General features: G+C 33.6%; 1 non-coding gene across 1 annotated transcript; it reads right to left on the bottom strand.

The window, feature by feature from the left end:
- Positions 1 to 2,752: 2,752 nt before the first annotated feature.
- On the bottom strand, positions 2,753 to 2,859 carry LOC128286155 (small nucleolar RNA R71). Its single transcript, XR_008276700.1, has one exon. It is a non-coding gene; the product is annotated as a small nucleolar RNA R71 (small nucleolar RNA).
- Between the last annotated feature and the right edge of the window lie 12,340 nt (positions 2,860 to 15,199).

Below are 15,199 nucleotides of genomic sequence, written 5' to 3'. Positions count from 1 at the left end.
AATTCACAATAGACCCATGCTAGTTGAATTACCATAATGCCCATAGAAGCCTATAATTTTCATTTATTTTACATTTTAACCATTAACTTTACACTTTTCTCAATTTAATCCCTATTTTGCATTTTTACTAAAAATCACTTAACAAAACTTGTATATCTATCAACAAGCATTCATAATCTATCAAGAAACTTCAAAATACACATGTATTCATCAATGGAATCATTCAAAATCTTTAATAGTTTTGCAAAATAGTCCTTGGGCTAGTTAGACCTAGCTGCAACGATCTCAAAAACATAGAAATCAATAAAAATATGACAAAAATCGTACCTAATTAGCAATCCAAGCTTGGTCAAATTTGAAAGATTAAAAATGATGTCTCTTTGCCTTAAAATTTCGGCTAGAAGATGATAATAATTTGGTTTTGTTTTACCTATTTTAATTATTTACTAATTAAATTACTTATATAACCTTACTTAGTCACATTAATGATGTCCATATTTTTCCATTACCTTTATTAATGGAATAATTATAACATAAGGACCTTAAATTTATGGTTCTATAGCTATTGAATACCTTTAACTAATAGAACAATACTTTTTGTATTTTACGCGATTTAGTCATTTTTTCTCAAATTAACCACTCAAACGATAAAATTTCTACACAAAATTTTCACATATACATGCTATCATGCTGTAAACATTAAAATAATAATAAAATAAATATTTTGACTTCAGATTTGTGGTTCCAAAACCACTGTTCTGATTTGACTAAAAACGGGCTATTACAGTTCCTCACTGTACGACATATCAAGTTGAATCTCAACATCTATCGGGGAGATAACATGTGAAGCGTCAAATTGGTACCATCGTAACATAGACACATGAAAGACATTATGAATCTTTTCTAGTTCAGACGGTAAAGCTAATCGATACGCAATAGGTTTGATTCTTTCAATAATCTTATATGAACCAATAAATTGTGGACTTAACTTTCTTTTGCGACCGAATCGAAGAACTTTCTTCCAACTCGATACTTTAAAAAATACTTTGTCGGTGACTTGGAATTCTATATCTTTACGTTTAAGATCTGCATATGATTTATGATGATCTGAAGCTGTTTTCAAACAATCTCGGATCACTTTTATTTTTTCTTCAGTCTCACGAATCAAATCAACCCCGTGTATCTTTTCCTAACTGAGCTCAGTCCAGTATAATGAAATTCGACATTTATGACCATACAAAGCCTCATATGGTGCCATCTTTATGCTCGATTGAAAACTGTTGTTATACGTGAATTCAACCAACGATAAATATTTCTCCTAGTTGCCTTCAAACTCTAAAACACAGCAACAAAGTATATCCTTGAGAATTTGAATTACTCGTTCGAACTGACCATCGATCTTAGGGTGAAATGCAGTGCTAAAATGCAACTGCGTACCAAGAGCTTCCTGTAACTTTTTCCAGAATCATGATGTAAACCGCAGATCTCTATCTGAAATAATAGAAACTAGTACCTCGTGCAATCTGATAATCTTAGAAACATATAACTCAACTAATCTCTCAAGGAGAAATTCGTACATACCAGAATAAAATGTGCTAACTTCATCAAATGATCAACGACAACCCAAATGGCATCTTTCTTTTTCAGAGATAAGGGTAAACTCGATACGAAGTCTATAGTAACTCGATCCCATTTCCACTTCGGTATCATCACTGGCTGTAACAATCTAGAAGGTACCTGATGTTCAGCTTTAACTTGATGACATACCAAACATCTAGATACAAAATCAGAAATCTCACATTTGATTCCTGGCCACTAGTAAATCTATTTCAAATCAGTGTACATCTTATTACTTCCTAGATGAATAGATAAGCTACCACCATGAGCTTTGTGTAAAATTCTCTGAATGAGCTATGTGTTCTTCAGTACACAAATTCTACCTCTAAATAATAAACAACCATTGGATCCTATCTAAAATTTTGAATCTGAAGTCGACTCACATTGTGCCCGTTTAGCTAACAACTCAACATCACATTTCTAAGCTTACCAGATCTGTTGTAAAAACATCGATTTAGCTTTCAACTTGACTAAGATCAAGCCATTTAATATATAAAGTTAGTTACGTATTCATTGCTCGTAGAGCAAATAAAGACTTTCTGCTCAAAGCATCAGCAACCACATTCACTTTTCCTGGATGATAATCAATGATCAACTCCTAATCTTTTAACAGTTTGAGCCATCTACGTTATCTCAGATTCAAATCTTTCTGCGACATTAGATGCTTCAAACTCTTGTGATCGGTTTATATATGACGTTTTTCACTAAAAAAAATGGTGTCGCCAAATTTTCAATGCAAACACAATAGTTGCTAACTCTAAATCATGCATCAGATAATTATTTTTGTGTAACTTTAACTATCTAGAAGAATAAGCTATCACTTTGCCTTCCTTCATCAAAACACAACCTAAACCATTTAAAGATGCATCGCTGAAAATTACAAATTTTTTACCTGATTCAGGCTGAACCAGAGCCAGTGCCTCAGTCAACAGTGCTTTCAACTGATTGAAACTTTGTTGACATTTCTCGGACCATTCAAACTGCACATCTTTCTGTAATAATCTCGAACCATTTCTTAGACTATTCAAATAGTGCCAGAGTATGGTTAAATGTTTTTTTGTCAAGAACAGTGGCATCTTGGAATGAACTTTGCCAAAGTCTTTTGTTATGATACAACCATCCAAACATTAATGCTAAATTTATGAATGATATTACATCTTTTCAATAATTTGAAGATGAGACTTTGTATGAAACTTGGGAGTGATTCGAGGAATTGATTAGAAAATGCCCGATGCATGGTTTCCAACATTGGACGTAGATGGAAATGTTTCATAATGGATTAAATGTGTAAAGCCCAATTTCAGTGAAATTGGACACAGTAGTTTTGAGATCACAAATCTGATCCGAAAATAAAATTTATTTTATTTTTATTACATGGCCCATATTATTTTAGAAATGTCATGTGAAAATTCTAATAAGAAAATTTTATCGATTATGCGTTTAAGTACGGGATGGACTAAATCGTATAAAATGCAAAAGTTGAATTCTAGTGGCTAGAAGGATTAAATAGCTATGGAATTCAAAACTTGGGGTCCTTATATGGTGATTAGACCATTGAAGAAAAGTATGTAGATATTTTAGTGACTCATCCATGGAAATTTAGAAAAAGGGTAAGGACTAAATTGGAAATTGAAAAATATTTAATTAATCAAAAAGATGATAAAAGATATCATCTTATTTTTCTCATCAGCTTCCCCAAAAATTCTATGGAAACCTGAGGAGAGAGAGAAGAAAATTTCATGGCTTAATTGGATAAGTTTTCTTGTCCCGTTTTTAGTAATTTTGATATTTTTGAAATCGGGATAGCTTAATCTATTTGTTCAGAGGATCAATGTAACAACCCATTTTTAGGGTTAATCAAAACAGTGGTTTCGGGACCACAATCCAAAGACAAAATATTTGTTTTATTATTTTATTAAGGTTTACAGTATGATAGATTGTTCGTGTGAAAATTTTGTAGAGAAATTTTACTGTTTGAGTGGTTAATTCGATAAAAAGTACTAAATCGTGTAAAACGTAAAAGTCGAATTCTATAAGTTAAAGGTATTAAATGGCTATGAAATTAAATAGTGGGAGTCCTTAAGTGGTAATTATCCCATAAGTATTGATAGTGGAATTCTATGGCTTGGTATTGTTGAAATTTATGATGTTATTAAACGTTAAAACAGTAAAATGGTTAAAATGTTAATAATGAATAAAACAAAAACAATTTTAAGTTTATTTTCTCATCTCTTTCACTAAAATTGAACAAAGAAAATAGCCATGGAAGAGTTTTTGGGTTTAGCACACTACTAGCTTGATTAAGATCAAGATAAGCAATTACCGGAACTAGATCAGGAGAAACGAAACGTGGACAAATAACTGATAGTTTTATTTGAGCCACATGAGGTAAGTTCATATAACTAGAATCGAATTATTAAATACATGTAATTTTTTAAAATGTATGTGTATAAGTTGAATGAATTATCCACTTGAAATTCAAATTACTGATTATATGATTAAATTACTGTTTACATGAATGAAAGAGAAATGCTACTATTGTTATATATGTTGCATGGATTCAGTATGATAATATGCATTAGGTATGCGAATTGAGTATCTAAATGTATATACTTAATTGAATTGAATATATATATGATTTGAGAAATTGAATTATTGATCATTGAATGCTTAAATGATGAAGTTGGATAATTACCGAGCCCCATTTGAACCATAAGAATTTGTTAGATATGAGTGACATGTCACTAGGGTTACCGTTTTGGTCGAGCTCCTACATTTGTTGTGGACTCATTACAACTCGTGTGAGCTTACCGATATATCAGCTCGTAAGAGCTTACTGTTTTCAGCTCATTGGAGTTTAACGATTCAGCTGGTATGAGCTTACTGTTCAACTCAATAGAGCCTACCATTTCAGCTCAATAGAGCTTACTGTTTATTAGCTCAGGAGGAGCTTGTCGATCATGGCTCGAAAAAGCAAAAAGGATAATGAATTGACAGATTACCGATAAAAACACTTAGTGTGTATCACCTGAGAATTTATCCAAATTCTACGTAGTTTAACGTGCATAATTACTGTTACCGATCATATAAATAAGCTATGTTGAAATGAATGAATTACTGTTGAAATGAATGAATTACTATTGATACAGATGAATTACTATTGATATAGATAAATTACTGTTATTACTAATGAATTACTGGTTATACGGATGAACTACTAGTTATATGAATGAATTACAGTTTATACGAATAAAAATGAATTGCCATAATGTTATGTGAATTACATGGTATTGATGTTATTTGATGAATTAAATATGGAATGAAGTTATATGTACTTGAGATTGAATATTTATTTTTTTCACCTATGGTGACTTGATGTTTACAAAGATATAATGATACTAATCTATTGATGATTTTATATGCTTATGCATTGGGCAAATTTGGTTAGATTGTATTGAAGTGGTAATATAGGTTAAAATGACATACAAAAAAATGTTATATGTGAATTGAAATATAGGTGGTTTAACCACATATATGCCCATTAGTGTGTAAAATACAGAATATTCGATGTTATTTCCATGGTTCAACGGACAAGATAACGATATGAGAATTGAAATGATAATATGAATTAGTTCAGGTATACATGACACGCTCGAAAAGTAAGTAATATTTAATAATTTCATATGATACGTAAGTGAAAATCGATGAATACATACAAGAATTATCAGGTTGTTATTGTAATACGTGTTAATTTCGATAGAGCTGATTTATATGTATTCATGCTTATCTAATTGTGAATTAATTGTTAAATTGTATATAGTACGTACTAGTCATACGAGCTTACTAAGCTTATTAGCTTACTCTATTTATTTCTCGTATTTTACAATGATTTGAAAGCTCGCTCGGGTTAGAAGTCATTGAAGATTTCATCACACTATCCAGGAGTTGAATTGGTATTTTTGAACTCTTTGAAATTGGTAATATGGCATGTGTAGGCTAGTTAATTATATAAGATGTATAAGTTATTTTAGCTATTGAAGCTTATATGTATTGATGTGTTTAAGCCATGTGATTTGGCTTAACTTGGTTAAATATTGGGTTATGTTTATGTGTACTAGATATGGAATGTTTTGGTAAGTAGTTGATGGAATGAGGATATACAAATGGTATGGATATGTATGGAAATATGGATCAAAACTGTTTGAATGATAGGTGGTACTTGGATGTTTAAGGTTGAATTATTGAATAGGTTATATGTGTATATTGACTAATGAATCATATTGGTTTGGTATGTGTTTGAATGCACAAATGGAATTGATTTGAGTATCTAAATGTTTGGTTTTGTAATGGCATATAATTTGTATTTGAAATGGTTGTTTTGATTGCCAAATTGAATAATAGTATGGTGTTATATGTGAGCTTAGGTGATTGAAGTTTGGGTGAGGAAAAGTGGCTTAAAACAAGCCTATTTCTCATCCACACGGTTGAGCACACAGGTGTGTGACTCAACTGTGTGTTTGCTAAAGCTTAGTTAAAATAAGTCAGTGAGTTACACGGCCTAGACACATGGGCGTGTTTATTGGCCGTGTGTGGCACACGGGCTAAGACACGGGCGTGTGGTCGGCAGTGTGACCCAAGTTAGTATGTATGCCCTGTTTCTACATGGCCTATGACACGGGCGTGTCTGGTGGCTGTGTGAGGCACACGGCCTAGGCACACGGGCGTGTGACCTCTATATTCAAGAAAATTTTCTAAGTTTCCCAAAGTTTTCAAATGTTATTGATTTAGTCCTAAATGCATGTTTTAAGTTATTTATGCTCGAGTTAAGCATGTTATAGGTGTAAATGAATGACTTTGATTGAAATGAGTTGATTTAATGATAAATGAATGTTCTGAATTGTGCTATAAGTCCGATAATGCCTCGTAACCTATTCCGGCGACGGATACGGGTTAGGGGTGTTACAATTAATTTGAAAAGTTATCAAGGTATGGAAATCAGATCAAGGATGAATATGCTGGAAATTTAAAATTTATAGTAGAAAATAAAAGCTTGTTGATAGATAAACAACTTTTACAAAGTGCTTTTTGATGAAAACATGATTTAGGGACTAAAATGGAAAATTATGAAAATTGATGAAAAATTCTGAAATTTATAGAAAATATTTGCTGTAAATTTTATGTTGAAAATTTGGTTAAGCTTGGAATGGGGAGTAAATTGCATGAATTTCATTTTCAGAGCCTAGGGACGAAATTGGAATTTATGGAAAAGTTGGGGGCAAAATGTTAATTTTGGCTAGGATGTATATTGAGCCCAAATGAATATGAAATGTGTGAAATTGATGAGTAAGGTTATTTATATAGACCCAGACAACACAAATTTGAGGTAAGATCAAGGAAAAAGAAAGGTTTCTGATTAGTAGATTATTTACGCGAACAAGTGTTGAGGTAAGTTCGTGTAACTAAATCGAGCATGTAAATATGTTAACTTGAATGTTATGATTGTATGCAATATGATTTATATTTATGTGAATATTATAAATGTGTGAAATGATTACATGTTCAGAAATATTGAAAAAAGGGTAAAGTCTCGTTTGAATATTAAATTTCGATGGATAAATGTGATTGCCTTATAAAATGAGGTCCTGCATTTATTGCTTATGGGATTTAGCTCGGACGAGTAATCCTATTGATCTCATTATAGAAAGGATTTAGCTCGGGCAGGTAATCCTGATACAATCCCTCTTGAGCATATGTTACAATTAGGATTTAGCCTGGACTGGTAATTCTAATTGAGCTCTTCTGAGCATACGTTACATAAAGGATTTAGCCTGGATTGGTAATCCTATAGTACGATATGAGGCTCAAGAGTGTGATCTTTAATTAAATGCCCTAATGGGTACTCTTGAATAGGAATTGACGGGTTATTGAATTGTACACCTTGAGTGTACTACTTGAGTATCCATCGGAATTTCAATGATTCAACGGACAAAACTCTTAGCATGATGAGAGAATTATGAGATGAAATGATAATGTCTTGAAAGAATACTGCATGATAAGCTCATCTATGTTTACTTGATGTATATGAAAATTTTGTGACTAACATGTTTGATTGAATGCATGTGTTGAGGCAATTTTGCCAAATTGATGGAAAACATGATATTATATGCTTAGATTTAAAAAACGGGATTGGTAAGTTTAGTTTCCATTATACGAACTTACTAAGCATGTAATGCTTACTAAATTTTATTTTCCTTATTTTATAGTGCTCGGAAGCTCGCGAAAGTTAGAGATCATTGGGGCATCATCACACTATCTACTAGCTTATTTTGGGTATATATAGTAAAATCATTTTGGTATAATGGCATGTATAGGCTAACTTAGCCATAAATGGCTTAAATATATGGTTTGTAGTCTAGCCATTGGAATGGTTAGTAATAGTTGTTTTTGGTATACTTGTAATGTCATACTATGATAGCTACATTTGAATTATGCCTAACATATGGAATTTACCAAGGAAAAATTATAAACAAGTATGCATGTAATGATATGCCATGTTGAATGATAGAGTTTTCTTAATTTGAATGCTTGAAAAGGTTGGTATTTGGATGTGAGTTTAAATGCAGGTCATTGGTGTGAATTTTGGGTGAGAAATGAAGGTAGAAATGGCTTCATTTTGTCCACACGGGTAAACTCATGGGCGTATGTCTAGCCATGTACATAGGGTTGTGGTTAGGTCGTGTGTCCCCTGCACCTTTAATTTGAGAAACAGAATGCTCAAAATTAAGCACACGGACAGAGACATGGGCGTGTGTCTCAGCCGTGTGTGCTACATAGCCTAGAAGAGGGCGTGTGTCTTGGCCATGTGAATCTGCACCTAATTTCAAAAAAAATAATTAACCACAAGGCCTAGCACACGGGCGTTTGGCTGGACGTGTGTACAAGTTAAAGAGTTACACGGGTTCAATCACGACCTCTAGCACGGGCGTGTCCTAGGGTCACACAGACATGTGAAACCTGTAACTTAGGAAATTTTTGAAATGTTGCAGAAAATTCTTAGAGTTTCCGATTAAGTTTTGACTTGATTTTAACGTTCATATAGGACCTCGAGGGTCAATGTAAGGGCCGTTACGAATAATTTCGCAGGATGAATAGTGATTGATATAAATTATCTGTAGATGTTCTGAAAGTTTGGGTAATGCTCTGTAACTCTGTTTTGGCGACAAATACGAGTTAGGGGTGTTACAAAATGCACATACAAAAATGGTAGTTGATGCATCTGCCAATGACACTTTGCTAGATAAATTGTATAATAAGGTATATGAAATTCTAGAAAGGATAGCTAACAATGATTATCAATGTCTGGCTACAAGAATGGGTACTGGCACAAGAGTTTTTGGAGCTATGGAGCTTGATGCAATCACTTCATTAACTATTCAGGTATCATCCCTAACTAATATGATTAGTACATTGAAGAGACCAGTTGTAGTGTAGGAAATGAAAGTAGCAGAATTAACATGTGTTTATTGTAGGGAAGATCATGTTTTTGATGAATGCCCATCGAACCCAACTTCAGTATGTTACATGAGAAATTTCAATCGAAACAATAACCCATATTCCAATACATACAATCCAGGATGGAGACAACATCCTAATTTCAGTTGGAGTAATCAAGGAGCGGGAAATTCCAATAATGTTGTTCAATAAAATGTCACAAGTACACCACCTGGATACAATGAACTTATGCCACGAAAAACTGTTCAAAAAAGTTCATCATCATCTTCATCTATGAAAGCTCTATTGAAGGCATACATGACTAAAAACAATGTTGTAATACAAAGTCAAGTTGCATCTTTAAGGGCTTTAGAAAATGAAGTAGGGCAAATTGCCAGTGCATTAAGTTCAAGATCGCAAGGAGCAATACCGAGTGATATTGAAAAGTCAAAATCTCAAGGGAAGGAGCATTGTAAAGCCATTACACTCAGAAGTGGTACTCAGCTACCTGGAGTTTTTAATGATGTCGTTGTTAAAGTAAATAGATCATATTTCACACATAAGGCGAATTTAGAATCAGTAGTGGAGCAAACTACAATTGATAAAAATAAAAAAAAAATGTTGAAGCACATTCAGCTCGTATTGCCAATAAGAATGCCACGGCAAAACATTCTCAACAAGTTAAAGGAAGGCCACTTCCACCTTTTCCTCAGCGATTTCAGAAGTTGAAGCAAGATTTTTAATTTAAAAAATTCTTGGATGTCCTGAAGCAACTTCATATCAACATACCACTGGTGGAAGAATTGGGAAAACGAGACCTAAAACTGTCATGCTGCAGCTAGTTGATCGTTCTTATACAAATTCAGAAGGTAAAATTGAAGATGTGTTGATTAAAGTTGACAAATTTAAATTTTTGGTAGATTTTATTATTCTGGAATGTGAAGCTGAAAAAAAGGTACCAATTATTCTTGGTAGACCTTTTCTAGCCATTGGTAGAACATTAATTGATGTATAGGAAGGTGAATTAATAATGAGAGTTAATGACCAATAGATAACCTTTGATGTTTTTTATACCATGAAGTGTGCAGATACTGATGAAGATTGTCATGCCATTGGAATTATTGACATACTAGTGGGGGAATAATTGGTAGAATTTTGTTACAACAATTTGGAATGAAGCAGATTAAGTTGAGTTGAATGAAAAGGAACTAATTAAAGAACTTAGTGAATTGATGGAGGCTAAGTAACTTGAAAATGGAGCAAGGAGGAGTTTTGAATCTTTAAATTTATTAGAGCATTATTTTAAACCTTGTCAACCTTCTATAGAGGACCCTCTCACTTTGGATTTGAAGCCTTTTCCATTACATTTGAAGTACGCCTAATTGGGAGACAACAACACTTTGTTAGTAGTTATCTCTATAGAATTAGCACCTAATCAAGAGGCTCAATTGTTAGAATTTTTTAAGAGATCTAAGAAAGAGCTGGAGTGGACAATTGCAGATATCAAGGGAATCAGTTTGACCATCTGCATGCATAAGATTTTACTAGAGGATTGCCATGGCAATTTTATTGATAAGCAGAGAATATTGAACCCTATGAAGTTATTAAAATTGAGTTTATCAAATGGCTTGATGCTGGAATAATATACCCTATTTTTGATAGTTTGTAGATGAACCTTGTTCAATGTGTACCCAAGAAAGAGGGAATTACGGTGGTTAGCAATGATAACAATGAGCTCATTCCAACTCTTATTATCATGAGATAGAGAGTTTGAATGGACTATCGAAAGCTCAAAAAAGCAACCAGGAAGGATCATTTTCCTTTGCCATTCATTAATAAACTGTTAGATAGATTAGCAGGAAAAGCCTTTTATTACTTTTTGGATGGTTATTTGGGGTATAACTAGATTGCCATAGCTTCTATTGACCAAAAGAAGAATATGTTCATGTGTCCTTATGTAACCTTCGCTTTCATGCAAATATCGTTTGGATTGTGCAATGCCCTTGCGAACATTTCAACGTTGCATGATGGCAATATTTTCGGACATGGTGAAGAAATTTTTGGAAATTTTTATGGATGACTTCTCGGTGTTTGGCTATACTTTTGAAGGTTGTTTAAAAAACCTGGATCTAGTTCTTTGTTGGTGTGGAGAGACTAACCTTGTTCTGAATTAGGAAAATACCATTTCAAAGTCTGTGAAGGCATCATTTTGGGACGTAAAATTTCACAACAAGGTATTGCTGTAGACAAAGCGAAGATTGAGGTTATTGAAAAATTGCCACCACCTACTACTATTAAAGGTATTAAAAGTTTCCTTGGAAATTCAGGATTTTATTGACACTTTATTAAGGATTTTTTGAAAATATCCAAACCCCTGTATGCATTGTTAGAGCATACTAGATCTTTCAAGTTTGATGAGTCTTGTTTACAAGCATATGAGGAATTGAAAAAGCAACTGGTAATAACACCGTTAGTCATAGCACTGGACTGGACATTACCTTTTAAACTTATGTGCGATGCCAATGATTTTGATGTAGGAGAAGTACTTGGGAAAGGAAGAACAAAGTATTTCATGCGATCTTCTATGTAAGCTGAATTTTAAGTAATATGCTGTTAAACTACACTGCTACTGAGAAGAAACTATTGGTTGTGGTATTTTCATTTGACAAATTCAAATCTTATTTAGTTGACACCAAAGTTACAGTTTATACAGACTATTCTGCGATTAAGTATTTTAAAGAAAGAAGCCAAGCCAAGATTAATTTGGTGGATATTGCTGCTACAAGAATTTGATCTTGAAATTTGAGATAGGAAAGGTACAAAGAATCAAGTGGCTGATCACTTGTCAAGACTTGAAGCAGGCAATAAAGATGACAATATTCAACTTATTAAGGAGGATTTTTCAGATGAGCAACTACTAGTTGCCACGACATTACCTTAGTATACTGATATAGTCCATTTCTTAGTAAGTGGATTGCTGCCACCTGAGCTTAATAGTCAGAGATGAAGAAAATTTCTCCATGATGCGAAGTAATATTATTTGGATGAGCCATTTTTATTCAAACATTTTGCAGATAAAATAATTTAGAGATGTGTTTCGGATGACTAGATTTAAAGTATTTTACACCACTGTCATTCAGTACTATATAGAGGATACTTTGGGGAAATGTCAATTGCAGCAAAAGTTCTCCAATCTGGATTTTATTGGCCAAACTTGTTTAAAGATGCACAAGAATTTTTTCAAGCTTGCGATCGTTGTAAAAAAACTGGGAACTTACCAAAGAGGTATGAAATTTCATTGCAAAATATTCTAGAAGTTGAATTGTTTGATGTGTGGGGAATCGAATTTGTGGGTCCATTTCTACCCTTTTGGGGGAAATATATACATCACTGTAGTTGTAAATTACATCTCCAAGTGGGTTGAAGTTGATTCTCTCCCTACGAATGATGCTAAATAGGTACTAAAGTTCCTACATAAGAATATTTTCACCAGGTTTGGTACTCATGCTTTGATTAGTGATGAATGTTATCATTTTGACTGCAAATTAGTAGCTACTGCCTTGAATAGATATGGGGTTAAACAGAAAATTGCCCCTGCATATCATCCTTAGACAAATGTACAAGTTGAGGTCTCTAATAGAAAGATTAAGCAAATTTTGGAGAAACTGATCAATCCTACCCGCAAAGATTGGTCATCTAGATTAGATGAAGCTTTGTGGGCATATCATATTGCATTCAAGACACCATTAGAAATTTCACCATTCAAGCTTGTATATGGAAATCCTTTCCACTTGCTTATGAACTTGAACATAAGGCATTTTAGGAAATTAAGAAATTGAACATGGATTGGATTAATGCTGGCAATAATTGACTACTGAAGGATGGAAGAATTCAGAACACAAGCTTATGAGAACCCCAAACTATACAGATACAGGAAAAAAGTGATGGCATGATAAGAAGATTTTCCCATGGCAATTTGAATTTGGATAACAAGTGTTATTGTTCAATTCTAGGCTGATATTGGTTACTGGCAAATTGAAGTCTTGTTGTTCTGGCCCGTTTGAAATAGTGCATGTTTACCCTTACGGAGCTGTAGAAGTCAAAGATGTCAAGACTGGCTTTAATTTCAAAGTTAATGGTCCACGTTTGAAGCATTATTGGGGAGCTCCAATACTTCGTGATAAACAGTCTATTGCTTTTCGAACTGCTTAGTGTTTTCTTTTGCCTAGTTTTATTTAAGTAATTTGTTTTTGATTTCTTTCTTTTATCGGTTCAATTAATTTTTATTTCTTTCTTTTATTGCTGGTGGATTTTGGCCCAGGCTTTGTAACAGTAGCCCACTTAGCATATTTGTGAATTTTAGCTTACTTTTTATATTATTTTTCTTTTCTCACCTAATTTTTTACTTTACCGTGCTAGGCCATAATTTCAGGCTAATCTTGTCCCCTACATTACTGTTATATTCTCTTTCAATTTTACCTTAGTCGATTCATTTTTTCCAAGTTATTTTCAGTTTCTTCTTTTTCACCTTTTTCAGTTTCTTCTTTTTCACCATTTTTAGTTTTTCCTCCAAAAATGTAAAGGTCTTAACTTTTTCTTTTTACAGTTACTATTTCTTATCAAATGGCACGACGTATGCCTTCTTCATCAACCTCTATGCCTCTAAGAACATTTTTCAGCAAACCTGTTGAAGAAAAGTACAACACGAACATATCAAACTGACCCTTTTGTGTGGAAAAAGGATACCATTTTCAAGACGCAACCCTTATGGGATACATTGAAGAACTTTCTTCTGTGGTAGAGAAATAAGGATGGCAACTCTTTTGCCTCCATTCTGATGATGTTCTCATGAAAGTTGTAAAGGAATTTTATGCACATTTAACCTCTCTAGATACTGCTTTCATCCATGTACGTGATGCTTCAACCATCAACGCAAAATATGGTTTACCTAAAGGCCTTGATGAGCATTCTTAATTTGTCAAGACATTAACAGCATAAAGACTTAATCAAGTTCTTACAGATTTATGCGTGGAAGGGACCAAATGGACAATTTCTAGGAATGATTGCTACACCATCGACCTTATTTCTTTGAAGCCTCATTGTGAAGTATGGTACCATTTTCTTAAATCTTGCTTTAGTCATTCAACTCATAATTCTACTATTTTGAAGGAACAAATGTTGTTACTGCACTCTATTATGACTGGCAAAAAGATAAACGTTGGAAAAATTATTTTTAAATAAGTTCATCGTTTTGCACAAAAGAATGTAGGCACCCTAAATTTTCCATCTCTCATTACTACACTTTGTCAACAGGTCAATGTCTCTATCCAAGAAAATGAGGACATAATCCTTAAAAAAAGAGTCATCACTAAATAGATTGCCATGATATTTTCAAGGGAAGAAGTACCACGACATCCTGGTTCTGCATCAACCTTTTCTCCACCTATTGATACCCATGCCACTCCATCCATATCTCACAATGATTTCGAGCAGTAAGTGCTCGGTGCTCTTGAGTTGTTGAAACAACAGTTTCATTTGGCAAAGAAGCAACAATTGAGGATGATTACTGATATAAGTATGGCTCAAGAATAAATGACTTTATTTTAGGGGTATGTCAAACAGAGGGATAGTGCCATCAAGAAATCTCTTCAAAAAAACTTTACCAGGCCCATGCCTGTATTCCCTACTTTTCCCAAAGAATTGTTATTAGAGCCAAAGGATGAAGATGAGGATGAAGTTGAAGCCACTGTGACGGGCACTACCACACAACCAGCCATTACAAAAAAGAAGAAAAAAAAACAGAGGGGGAGGAAGAGAAAACATAATCGATGAACATTGAGTCCGATAAGGAAGGAGATAACATGAATGAAACTTCTACACCATAAAAACTTGCTACTACACCGATGTTGGAACAAGATCACGCGATTAATCAATTGATTGATGATGTCATGAAATAAGATGATGATGATGAAGAGGTGCCAATCAATTAGCTCAAACGGAAGCAACATTACAAGCACCCTGCTAGGAAATCCACCCGATCCAACTAAAGTAACACAATTCCTTACTAAGCTTTGTTTTACTGTAATAGCCC

The sequence above is a fragment of the Gossypium arboreum genome, chromosome 12, assembly GCF_025698485.1.
Source record: "Gossypium arboreum isolate Shixiya-1 chromosome 12, ASM2569848v2, whole genome shotgun sequence".
NCBI classification, from domain to species: domain Eukaryota; kingdom Viridiplantae; phylum Streptophyta; class Magnoliopsida; order Malvales; family Malvaceae; genus Gossypium; species Gossypium arboreum.
The sequence above is the reverse complement of the archived record's forward strand: the minus strand, read 5'-3'. Positions and strand labels throughout refer to the sequence as shown.